Source organism: Callospermophilus lateralis, unplaced genomic scaffold (assembly GCF_048772815.1).
Source record: "Callospermophilus lateralis isolate mCalLat2 unplaced genomic scaffold, mCalLat2.hap1 Scaffold_609, whole genome shotgun sequence".
Lineage (NCBI taxonomy): Eukaryota > Metazoa > Chordata > Mammalia > Rodentia > Sciuridae > Callospermophilus > Callospermophilus lateralis.
In genome coordinates this window covers 259,990-271,446 of record NW_027514618.1, presented here as the reverse complement: position 1 = coordinate 271,446, position 11,457 = coordinate 259,990, and the positions used below count along the sequence as shown (strand labels likewise).

The 11,457-nt window shown below is 52.7% G+C and overlaps 1 pseudogene; it reads left to right on the top strand.

Annotated features, from left to right (window-relative positions):
• Positions 1-240: 240 nt before the first annotated feature.
• On the top strand, positions 241-11,160 carry LOC143640791 (phosphatidylinositol 4,5-bisphosphate 3-kinase catalytic subunit delta isoform-like; annotated as a pseudogene).
• Positions 11,161-11,457: the final 297 nt, after the last annotated feature.

The window sequence follows — 11,457 nt, the reverse complement described above, 5'->3', positions numbered from 1 at the left end:
AATATTCACTAAGGGATTGCATTTTATGATATTCAATTCTCAGGAGAATCATGGAAAAGTGATATTTTTATTTTTCTTGTAAAATTTAGCCATCAACTAATAACTGCTCTTCAAATAAACTGAGGGTGTGCTTTCAGATTTTAAAAAAAATACTGTGCTGTAAACCTGAATTTCAAGACTCACAAAGTAAAATATATCTAAATACACACACACACACACACACACACACACACACACAGAATGCCCCTCGGGATTGACTGTCCCATGGAATTCTGGACCGAGGAGGAGAAGAATCAGAGTGTGGTGGTTGACTTCCTTCTGCCCACAGGGATCTACCTGAACTTCCCTGTGTCCCGCAATGCCAACCTCAGCACCATCAAGCAGGTACTGCCTGGTCTCCTGTCATCCCTGGGAGTTCAGAAAGAGAGAGGCATTGTTCCTCACACTTGAGAACCTCAGATATAAATTTTGAAAAATATACAATATCAATAACTTGTAAAAAATGGATGGTTAAACTCCACTTACTATCTGAATTCAGCTCACCCCATGGCAATGTGTTCCCCTCCCTAGTTACCAGAGGGCCAGCTACTAGCCTCAGTTGCCCTTAAGCCTCCAGTGCTGGAATGGAACTTTGAAAGTTTGACTCACATTATGCTGTCTGTCACTTTAGTGACCACAGTCTGCTCCCAGCCACATAAGGGCCTTGCAGGAATTTGTCTTTAAAACTGTTGCCAACATAGTGCCCATCATCCTTGGAAAGGGTCCTCAGGTTCATTGGATGAATTTCAGGATGAATTACTGAGTCAAAGCAATGAACATCTGCTTTGGTAGATGCTGTCCTCTGGCTTTCAATGGGGTTGTGCCGCTTACAAACTAGGGTTTAATGGGTCATGCCTTGGACTGCCCGAGGGCAAGAATTTATTTCACAATTTTAAAAGCTATTATTGAGAACAGGAAAAAAATGATAGAATCAATGGACCACACTTGAGGGATTTTTTAAATGTCCTTGAAGATTTCTCTCTGCCTTTCTTCCATCCTTCCTTAATTTTTTCTACTTCAAAAGTAGCTGGGTGTGTCCCCAAATGTTCTGGTGGCTGAGTCAGTAGGATTGCAAGTTCAAAGCCAGCCTCAACAACACAGTGAGATTTGAAGCAATTAAGTGAAATCCTGTCACTAAATAAAATACACAAAAGGGCTGAGGGTATGGCTCTGTAGTTGAGTGTCCCTGAGTTCAATAATAATAATGGCCCATAAAATTTGGGAAAATAAGAATGAGAAGGAAGAGACCTGCCTGTGATCCTGCCATAGAAGACAGCCACAGACACTACCTTACTCATTTCCTGTTTTCTAACCACATTCTAACTAAATTCTGATTATGAACTTTCATGACTTGTTTTTCTGAGTGACCACAGTAACATCTTGTTCATATTCTAGTTCCTGTAAACATCATTATATGGTTCACTTGATGTGCTTATAGAACTTCAAACAATGTGCCTAAAGTTGAAACACTACAGTAGCAGACTTGTCCCTGGGGTCCCATCTCTCACTTAATTGTGGTTTTGATTTCTTCATATTTTTATTGATATGAAGCTTTGTGGGCTACATGTTATGTGTCACAGTGGTTCAGCTCTGCCATGGCTCAAGGCCACCATCGCCTTGGTGGGGTGAAAGCAGCGCTAGATAATGTGTCTAAGGAGGGCCTGGATGCTCAGTCCCCAATCTCCACACATTAAGTCCTTCACAGAGCACAGGGACAGGAAGCTTGCTGACTAGGTGGTTGGTCACAAGGGCCAAAGGGTTCCTAGGAAGCGATGCTTGGGGTCTCCCTTTGCCCTCTATGTGGCTCAAGCAGAATGGGATGCCCAGACTAGAGGTCTCTACCTGCCTCCCAGCAGCTGTCATGGCCAGCAAGGCTGACCATAATGATTCCTCTCAGATGCTGTGGCACGAAGCCCAGAATGAGCCCCTCTTCCACATGCTCAGTGACCCCGAGGCCTATGTGTTCACCTGTGTCAACCAGACCGCAGAGCAGCAGGAGCTAGAGGATGAGCAGCAGCGGCTGTGTGATATCCGGCCCTTCCTGTCCATGCTGCGCCTGGTGACCCGCGAGGGTGACCGCATGGAGAAGCTCATCAACTCACAGATCAGCCTCCTCATCGGCAAAGGTAGGGCTCATAGATCAGCCCACACCTCGGCAAGGTAGGGCACACCTGGGTGGCTGGTGCCACATGCACCTGCACTGAGCCTGCTCTTGCCCTACAGGCCTCCACGAGTTCAACTGCCTCCAAGACCCAGAAGTGAATGACTTCTGCACTAAGATGCGCCAGTTCAGTGAGGAGGCGGCTGCCCGCCTAAGCAGCTGGGCTGGGAGGCCTGGCTGCAATACAGTTTTCCCCTTCAGCTGGAGCCCTCCACCAGGAGCTGGGGGGACAGCAACACCTCTCAAATCTCCAACCCAGACCTTCTGGTCAATGTCAAATTTGAGGGCAGCAGGGTGAGCCCATAGCCCATGTCCTAGGGAGGCTGCCCCAGCTGTGGCACATGGGCTGCTGTGCCCATGGCAACCTTCCACTGATAAAACACTCCAGTGTCCCAGGCCCCCAAATTTCTCTTCTCTCACTGACATCACATGGCATTTGCCAGGTGTGCAGGCATGCAAGGGGTGTAGTCAAGCATCCCACCAGGTAAGCTCTCCAAGGCTGAATTGGTCACTTAATTCACTGGACAAGTATTTCCTGGGTGTCTGCTGTTACTTTCACCAGTGAATGACCCAGGTCCTGTCCTTGTGGAGCTCACACTTGGGGATACCAAATAAAGGCAGGCACGTGGCCTTGCCCCTTTTCCCCAGAAGCCCATGGGCTTGAGAGCAGCATGCCAACATTCCCTCCTCCCCACAAGAGAGCTTCACCATCCAGGTGTCTACCAAGGATGTGCCCTTAGCACTGATGGCCTGGGCCCTCCAGAAGAAGGCCAAGGTGTACCAGCACCTCACAATGGAGCAGCCTGAGGACTATGTGCTCCAGGTGAATGGGCAGCATGAGTACCTCTATGGCAACTACCTGCTCTGTCAGTTCAAGGTCAGGCCTGCAAGGAGCCCTCTGCACTCTGGGATCCCTACCACTCTAGAAGGGGCCAGCATAGGAGTGAGAGAGCCAGACTTTGGGTCTCTCTTGGTTCCAGGGAATGGATATACCACCCATTGACAGTTCAATCTTACACTCTCATCTCAGTACATATGCAGCTGCCTGCACAGTGGACTGACCCCCCACCTGACCATGGTGCACTCCTCTTCCATCTTTGCCATGCAGGATGAGCAGAGCAAACCGGCCTCTCAGGTCCCGAAACCACACACCAAACTGCCCCCCATTCCCATGAACAACGTGAGATGGTTTTCCCCCCTTTTTTACCCTCTTTCTCTCCCTACCTCCTTTTGGCTGATCCTAGAGCCTCTTGGGCAGCACCAGGGCTAGGCATTGATCCAGGGACTTTGGATGGTGCAGTCCTTTTGGAGAGTCAGGGCCTTGAACTGACACCCAGGGTGGGGTCCTGTCTGAGCTACTGCATTCCCAGATTGCCTACTTCTCTGCAGATCTCAGGGGGGCTGGGGCCTCTGGGCCTCTGTGTGGCAGACTGGTAAAGGATGGTGTTGGTGACAGGTTTCTGAACCTTGCCAAAAATTTGGGACCCTCTCCCCCTCTCCCCAGCCTTTCAGCAGTCAGGGGAATGAGCTGGGATTTAAGCCCCTCTCCTCTCCTCTCCAGCCCTCCTCTGTGTCCCTGTAGTCACTGGGGCAGCCTTTCTGCATTGGGCTGATCCAGGGCAGCAAAATCAATGCTGATGAGCAGATGAAGGTAGGGGCTTGGGTACCAGGTGAGTGGACAGGTGGTTTTTTATGTTTGTTTTTTTTTTTTCACAAACAGGGTGTGCTGTAGCCTGGAGGGGCAGCAGAGAAAGAAGAGTGGGAGTGTGTCACACAAAAGTCACCTGGACAATTACTCATTATCTCTGCCTGGATTGGCTGTGAACCACATCCAAACAATAAGAGGGGAAGGGAGCCGGCCAGCAGGTCAGAGAGGCTGATTAATGGAAACCTGGCCAAGCAACTTGTGGGTATTTGACTTTGGTGGAGCTTGTGGAATCAGGCACAGCCCAGTGAAGTAGGAGGCCCAGTAAGAGATGTGTAAGTCACCACAGAAGCTGGCTGCAGCTGGGCTGAGGTGCTTTCAGGGGTTACCCACCCAGGGGTGCCCAGAGTCTGGGGGACACTGCACATGGTTCTCCCTGGAAGCTGAGCCCCCATGGGCTAGGGAAACAGTGCCCTGTTGTCTCTTCAAAAAGCACTTTCATGGCTCCTCTGCACTCAGAACCACCTGCAGAGGTGGATTTATTGTCCCACTTCTGGGAGGTGATGCCTGTCTGGGTCCACAGTGCATACCATGTCTTGTCTGGGTCTCTTTTTCTGGCATTACTTTACAATCTGGGAAGTGGGGTGTGTCTGCAGGAGTCACGGAGGATTGGGTGGGAGCAGCTCTGGGGATGGGCTGGCAGGTTGGAACTGGAACAGGTGCACTGGAGACTGGAGCCACATGGGGCTCAGAAGATGCTAGGCATGAAGGTAGCCAGAGCTGTTAGAAGCAGAAGGGACCCTGGAACTTCTGAACCCTGATGAGGAAACTGAGGTTCTGAGTTGACCCACAGAGTCAAGTGTACTGAGACTGGCTTGCCCCAGCACAGCCTGGGGTACCAATGCTCCAAGACACCTGTACCACTGAGCTGCCAGCCTACACTCTGCTGGACCAATCTCAATGCAAGAAGTAGATTTGGACCCCTGTGTAAATGGGGACCTTCAAGGAGAGGATTGGAACTTTAGATGGGGTGGGGCCTTCGCTCCCTCACCCATGCCCTGTACCCCTTCCCCAGCTGGTGGTGCAGGCCGGGCTCTTCCATGGCAATGAGATGCTGTGCAAGACGATGTCCAGCTTGGAGGTGAGTGTGTGCTCAGAGCCCATGTGGAAGCAGCATCTGGAGTTTGACATCAACATCTGTGACCTGCCGCGCATGGCCCGGCTCTGCTTTGCACTTTTTGCGGTGATGGAGAAGGCCAAGAAGGCGCACTCCAGCAAGAAAAAGTCCAAGAAGGTGGTGGGTTAGACTGACTGGGAGAGGCCCAGGCCTCAGACACCCAGTGAAACCCCTTGCTGGGGCCTCTTGCCATCCTGCTTCTACAGGCAGATACCCTGAGGACAAGTGTCCTGGGAAAGCCTGGGGACCCCAGTCTCCCTGCCCACCCTAATCTGGCTCCTTAGTCTGACTTCCTGTGCTGCCTGAGTGATAGCTCATGATTTGCCTGACTTGAAATATCTAGCCCAGGCCTCGGGTCCTTAGGGGTCCTGGAGGAAGCGCCCTTGGTGGAAGGACAGTGTTCTCAGGGGGACAGAAATGATGAGTTAGTGGCTGCCTGGGGAGAGTGTGGCTGGGCCCCAAGTCACTAGACCCAAGATGTGACTTGCCCCTTGTCCTGGGTCAGCTATGGGACTGGTGAGCTTACTCAAGTGTCTCTGGATGCTGGGTGTGAAGATGCAGGAAGCCAGGAAGGGATCTTGCTGGCTTAATTACTGAAACTCTGACAGGAAAGAGGTAGCGGGTCCTTCCCCTCCTCCTGGGTCTAACTTGGAGACCTTCCATGCAGTCTGGATCTTCTCTCCTGGTTGGCCTGGAGACTGGTTCCATTCTGCATATGAACAAGAAGAGGCTCACTCTGATCTGTAGTATCCTTCTCCAGGACTGCCCAATCGCCTGGGCCAACCTCATGCTGTATGACTATAAGGACCAGCTCAAGACTGTGGAGCTCTGCCTCTACATGTGGCCCTCTGTTCCAGGTGGCCCCAGCCCAGCAGGGAGAGGCTCTTGGAGGGTAAGGCATCCAGAACTGGTTCCCCTACAACTACATCTCTCCCTGACTTCAGATGAGAAAGGAGACCTGCTGATCCCCATGGGTACTGTGCATAGCAATCTCAACACAGAGAGTGCTGTCACCCTGGTCATCTACCTGCCCAAGTTGGCCCCTCGCCCTGTGTACTACCCTGCCCTGGAGAAGGTCAGTGAGGTCCTTCTTGGAAGCTGAGCGCTAACCAGGAGCTCTCCTGGAGGTCTTTAGAGGGGGCCCCTGGCCACCCCAGGCTTTTCCCATTGCTGGGGGCTGGGTCATCATACTGATTTGAGGCCTTCCAGTAGCTATGTGGCCCACCAGGGGATGTTGGTGATGTCTGATGACATTTTGCTGTCACAGCCAATGGGAGGGGTGCTACTGGCCTGTGGCAGGCTGAGCCTGGAGATGCTACTGAATGCCCTGCAGTGTGCAGGAGGGCTCCCACCAGCAAGAGTGGTTGGCAGTAGTGCTGAGGTGCAGATGTCCTGTCGAGAGCCCTGCCAGTGCTGGGGAGCTCACAGCAGGTACACTTGTTGCAGATTCTAGAGCTGGGACATCACAGGGAGCGTGGGCCTACCACCAAGGAGGAGGTGAGCTGGGGTGCTGGTGGGGCATGGAGCCAGGTGCTGGGCTGGAGGCCTCACTCCCTGTGCCCCTTAGAAGCTGAAGCTGCAGAGAATCCTGGAGCAGTGGGGGTCAGGAGAGCTGTATGAGCATGAAAAGGACCTGGTGTGGAAGATGCGGCATGAAGTGCAGGAGCACTTCCCAGAGGCTCTGGCCCACCTGCTGCTCATGACCAAGTGGAACAAGCATGAGGATGTGGCCCAGGTGGGTGGAGAGGGGCACCAGGGGCACAGCTGGAGTAGAGAGATAGCAGTGGGCCGCCCACCACCTGACTGCAAAGCATCCTCCAGATGCTCTACCTGCTGTGCTCCTGGCCTGAGCTTCCTGTCCTGAATGCCCTGGAGCTGCTGGACTTCAGCTTCCCCGACTGCCATGTGGGCTCCTTTGCCATCAGGTCGCTGCAGAAACTGACGTGAGTCCCAGCTGGGCACTGAGGCCCACAGGCTGCCAGCTCCTCACTAAGACAGCTTGCCCTGGCAACCTGGAACTGGGTGCTGTGTGGAGATGAGCCTAGGCTGGCCTTACCCTCTTTCCAGTCACCTGCCAGCTGGAGACTTCTGTCCTGAGTTTCAGAACCCCAACTCAACCAGCCTTCCTCCCCCACAGGGACGATGAGCTTTTCCAGTGCTTGCTGCAGCTGGTGCAGGTCCTCAAATACAAGTCCTACCTGGACTGCGAACTGACCCAATTCTCGTTGGACCAGGCTCTGGCCAACCGAAAGATTGGCCACTTCCTATTCTGGCATCTTCGGTAGCTGGATGCACCCCTGCTGATTCCTTGGGAACCTAGAAAGGCTATGGGGGATGAGGGTCTCCTGGCCTGCTGACCTCATGTTTACTGGGCTGGGGAGGGGCTATGTGCCACTCCTGGCCATTCTCAGCCCCATCTTCTCCCTCCAGCTCTGAGATGCATGTGCCGTCCATGGCCTTGCGTTTTGGCCTCATCATGGAGGCCTACTTCAGGGGAAGCACCCACAACATGAAGGTGCTGATGAAACAGGTGAGGCACAGAGTGCCTGTGCCTGAGGCGGGCTCCCCTTCCAGGCCCCTTCACAGTCATACTCCTGGTTCTGGCTCAGGCTCATGTGCACTGCTGCTACTCCATTCTGCCCACCAGGCAGAAGCACTGAGCAAGCTGAAGACCCTGAGTGACTTTGTGAATGTGAGCTCCCAGAAGACCACCAAGCCCCAAACTAAGTAGCTGATGCACTTGTACATGCGCCAGGATACTTACCTAGAAGCCCTTTCACACTTGCAGTCCCCATTGGACCCCAGCACAATGCTGGAAGAAGTCTGGTGAGCCCTAGGCCTAGCCCCATCTGGAACCAGGCCCTAAGCCCCCTCCCCCACCCTAAGCCTCCAATCATCCAGGCCAACACTGCCCTCTGCCTGCAGTGTGTAAAGGTGCACCTTCATGGACTCCAAGATGAAACCCCTGTGGATCATGTACAGCAGTGAGGATTTAGGCAGTGGTGACAGCGTTGGCATCACCTTTAAGAATGGGGATGGTTAACCAGGCTGGGCAGGGGACATGCTGAGGCCTTGGCCTTCTCACCTAGGCCCATACTGCTCTGTGGTAGGGACCCAGGGGGTTCCCTGAGAAGACAGAGGTCAGATACTCTGAGCTTTGCATGGGTGTATAACCCACTAGAAACTCCTGCCCTTCCAGACCTCCGCCAGGACATGCTGACTCTGCAGATGATCCAGCTCATGGATGCCCTGTGCAAGCAGGAGGGCCTGGACCTAAGGTGGGGCCTCTATCCATCACCTGTTTGTTTGGGTCTGTAACAGGCTTCAGAGCCTGCGCCTGGAGAAGTTCCTGGTCTAAACTGACACCTCCCTGTTGGCTGTGAGAGCGTCTGTTCTTACAAGAGGTATAGGGCAGCTGGAGGGGTTTGGGTAAGGCCATTCCTGGTGCTCAGCTCCTATTTCCTGGCTTCCTACCCCTTGGGGAGCAGGGCCACCTTCTTCCAAGCCCGCTGACTCATTCTCTTCAGAGAAAACATGAGCCCAGCCAAGGTGTGCTTTGCAACTTGGGTGCCAGTTCTGTGTCTCTGAGGCACCTTCCCCAGAGCCCCACACCCCGTCTGGCATCCTCAGGAATTTGAGCAGTGTTCCCTCTGGTTTTGTTGGGTGCCTCAATTTCCAGGGGGTTCCAGTAGCCCCAGAGAATGTCCTTAAACATAGTGTCTCCCTGTGCCTCCTCTTATGTACTAGGATGACCCCCTATGGCTGCCTTCCCACTGGTGACTGCATGGGCCTCATTGAGGCAGTGCAGCACTAGGACACCATTGCCAACATCCAGCTGAACCAGAGCAACCTGGCTGCCATGGCTGCCTTCAACAAGGATGCCCTGCTCAACTGGCTCAAGTCCAAGAACCCTGGGTAGGCTTTCTTATTCCTGGGAGAGGCTCCATGGAGTGAAAGGTAAGGGAAGGCCTGTGACAGTTTCCATGGCTGCTTGGCTCAGCTGAGCACTGGCCCACATCTGATTTGGGGCAGGAAAGAGAAGGTCACTGTTCCTGGGTGTCCATTTTTCATGGCTGTGTTATGCTACTCAACTCATTGGGTGTTAAAACCACCACCATGTTTAGTCAGAAATATGTAGCTTGAGTGGGTTCTGCTGAGTGTTTCTGCTGTAGTTTGAAATAGCTGGTGCTATTACTAGCATCTGTGATATTTCCTGAGCCCAGAGCATCTACCAAGGACCCAGTCACACTCCTAGGGACTTGGCTGTCAGTTGTGCCTCTTTATGCAGCCTCTCTTCATCTAACACATAGACCTTGTCTTCTCTGAATGGTATCCTGTGGGAGAAGGGGGCAATTTCAAGCACCTATGCTCCAGAATAATGCCCTCCATGTTGATTAACACAAGGCCAGATTCAAGAGGAGGGAAAATATAGGGAGCCCTGGTTTTCAATCTTCCCCACCCAGAGAAGCCCTGGATTGAGCCATTGAGGAGTTCACCCTCTCTTGTGTCGGCTACTGTGTGACCACAAATGTGTTGGGCATCGGTGACCGGCACAGTGACAACATCATGATCCATGAGAATGGGCAGGTAAGGGGCACTGTGTTCAGCTGCCCAGTCACCTTGTCCTACATGCCTGGCCCAGGGGCTTCTCTGCCCTGCCCACAGCTCCCAGAAGAGTGCCCCAAGTCCTGCTGACTTCCTCTAAACAGAACCTCTCTTTGTGAAGCCTGTTAAGTAGCTGACCTTAATTCCCCTCAGCTATTTCATATTGATTTTGGCCACTTTCTGGGGAATTTCAAGACCAAGTTTGGAATCAACCATGAGCGAGTCCCATTCATCCTCACCCATGACTTTGTCCACGTGATTCAGCAGGGCAATACTAGTAATAATGACAAATTTGAAAGGTGAGGGTGCCCAGGGCCCCAGTGAGGGGACAGTGTCCAGCCAGGGGCAGGGATAGGGACATAGCCCTCAGGCTAATTCCTGTCTCCACCCTGGGGGTGCTGCCTTCTCTGCAGATGCACCCCAATCCCAGAGTACCCTGTTGGGCAGTGCAAACAGGAGGTCCATGAGAGGTGTAGGAGGCAGGCCCAGGCAGGGGCATTGGTTAGAGGATCTGGGTACACCCATAATACGACCAGGGGCAGACACTCAGGGGCAGGTGCTGGCTGGATGCAGAACCCCTGCTTGTCTGGGGATGGGGGTGGCAGGGAGGACCCAGGGCTTTACCTATTTCCTCCACCTCTGCAGGTTTCGAGGCTACTGTGAACAGGCCTACAGCATTCTGTGGCACCATGGGCTCCTCTTCCTCCAACTTTTGCTCTGAGGCAGGCAGCAGGCCTGCTTGAGATCAGCTCTTCCAAAGACATCCAGTAATCTGAAGGTATGCCAGCACAGAGCCACACCAGACTAGAGGCCAGGGTCCACCACAAACTTCCCAAGGCCTGCCTGAACCTCTACAGCTGTGGAGGAGCCTGCCTGCCATATGTATAGTGTAAAAAAAATGAGCTTGGCAGAGCTCATCCTGGTCAGAGTACATCTTGCCCGAACAGCTCAGGGACCTAGGAGATTTACCTCACAGATGGGGGCCCTCATGCCGTCCCAGGCCCAGCAGTGCAGTATGGTGGGAAATGGCCAGAATGTTGGACTCCCTGGGCCTAGTCCCGCCCAGTTGAAGGTGAACTGTGATCTTGTTTGGTCATCCCATGTGTCCTCTGTGTCTTTCATGAATGAGATAAAGTCTCTTGTAGGTTTGCAAGACACTTTCCATTCCTGTCTTTTCAGTTGGTGAGAGGCAGAGTAGGAGGGGGTGTATTCCCTAAAGCTTCTCCTGCCCTTCTCGCAGTTAAGATGAGGCCGCCTGATCATCTGCTTGCAGTTCTTTTAGGAAGGAATTTCAACAACCTGAGGGGGCAGGAGTACAGGGAGGCAGAAGGGATTGCAGATGCAGCAGGGTCAGGCCCCCTGAATGTTGATGCAGTTGTGATGATTCTGTCCCAGGACACTCTGGCGCTGGGGAAGACGGAGGAGGAGGGGCTGAAGCACTTCCAGGTGAAGTTCAATGAAGCCCTGAGGGAGAGCTGGAAGACCAAAGTGAACTGGCTGGCACACAACCTGACCAAAGCCAACTGGCAATAGTGGCCACCTCTGAGTCGCCACAGGCTGGCAAACCTGTTCTGAGGACAGCTACCCTTGGTTGTCCTAGATGGGGCCTACACCTGAACTGCACCTCATGGAAAAGAACAACATGATTGCCTTTTGTTTACACTAGTTATTTAGACAGACAGTAAATGTTTCAAGATGATGGGGGAATGTGATGGACATTATTATCCAAAGTAGATGTACAAAGACACAAATTGGTGTAAATATACTTTGTATACAACAAGAGATATGAAAAATTGTGCTCTATTTGTGTAATAAGAATTGTAATATATT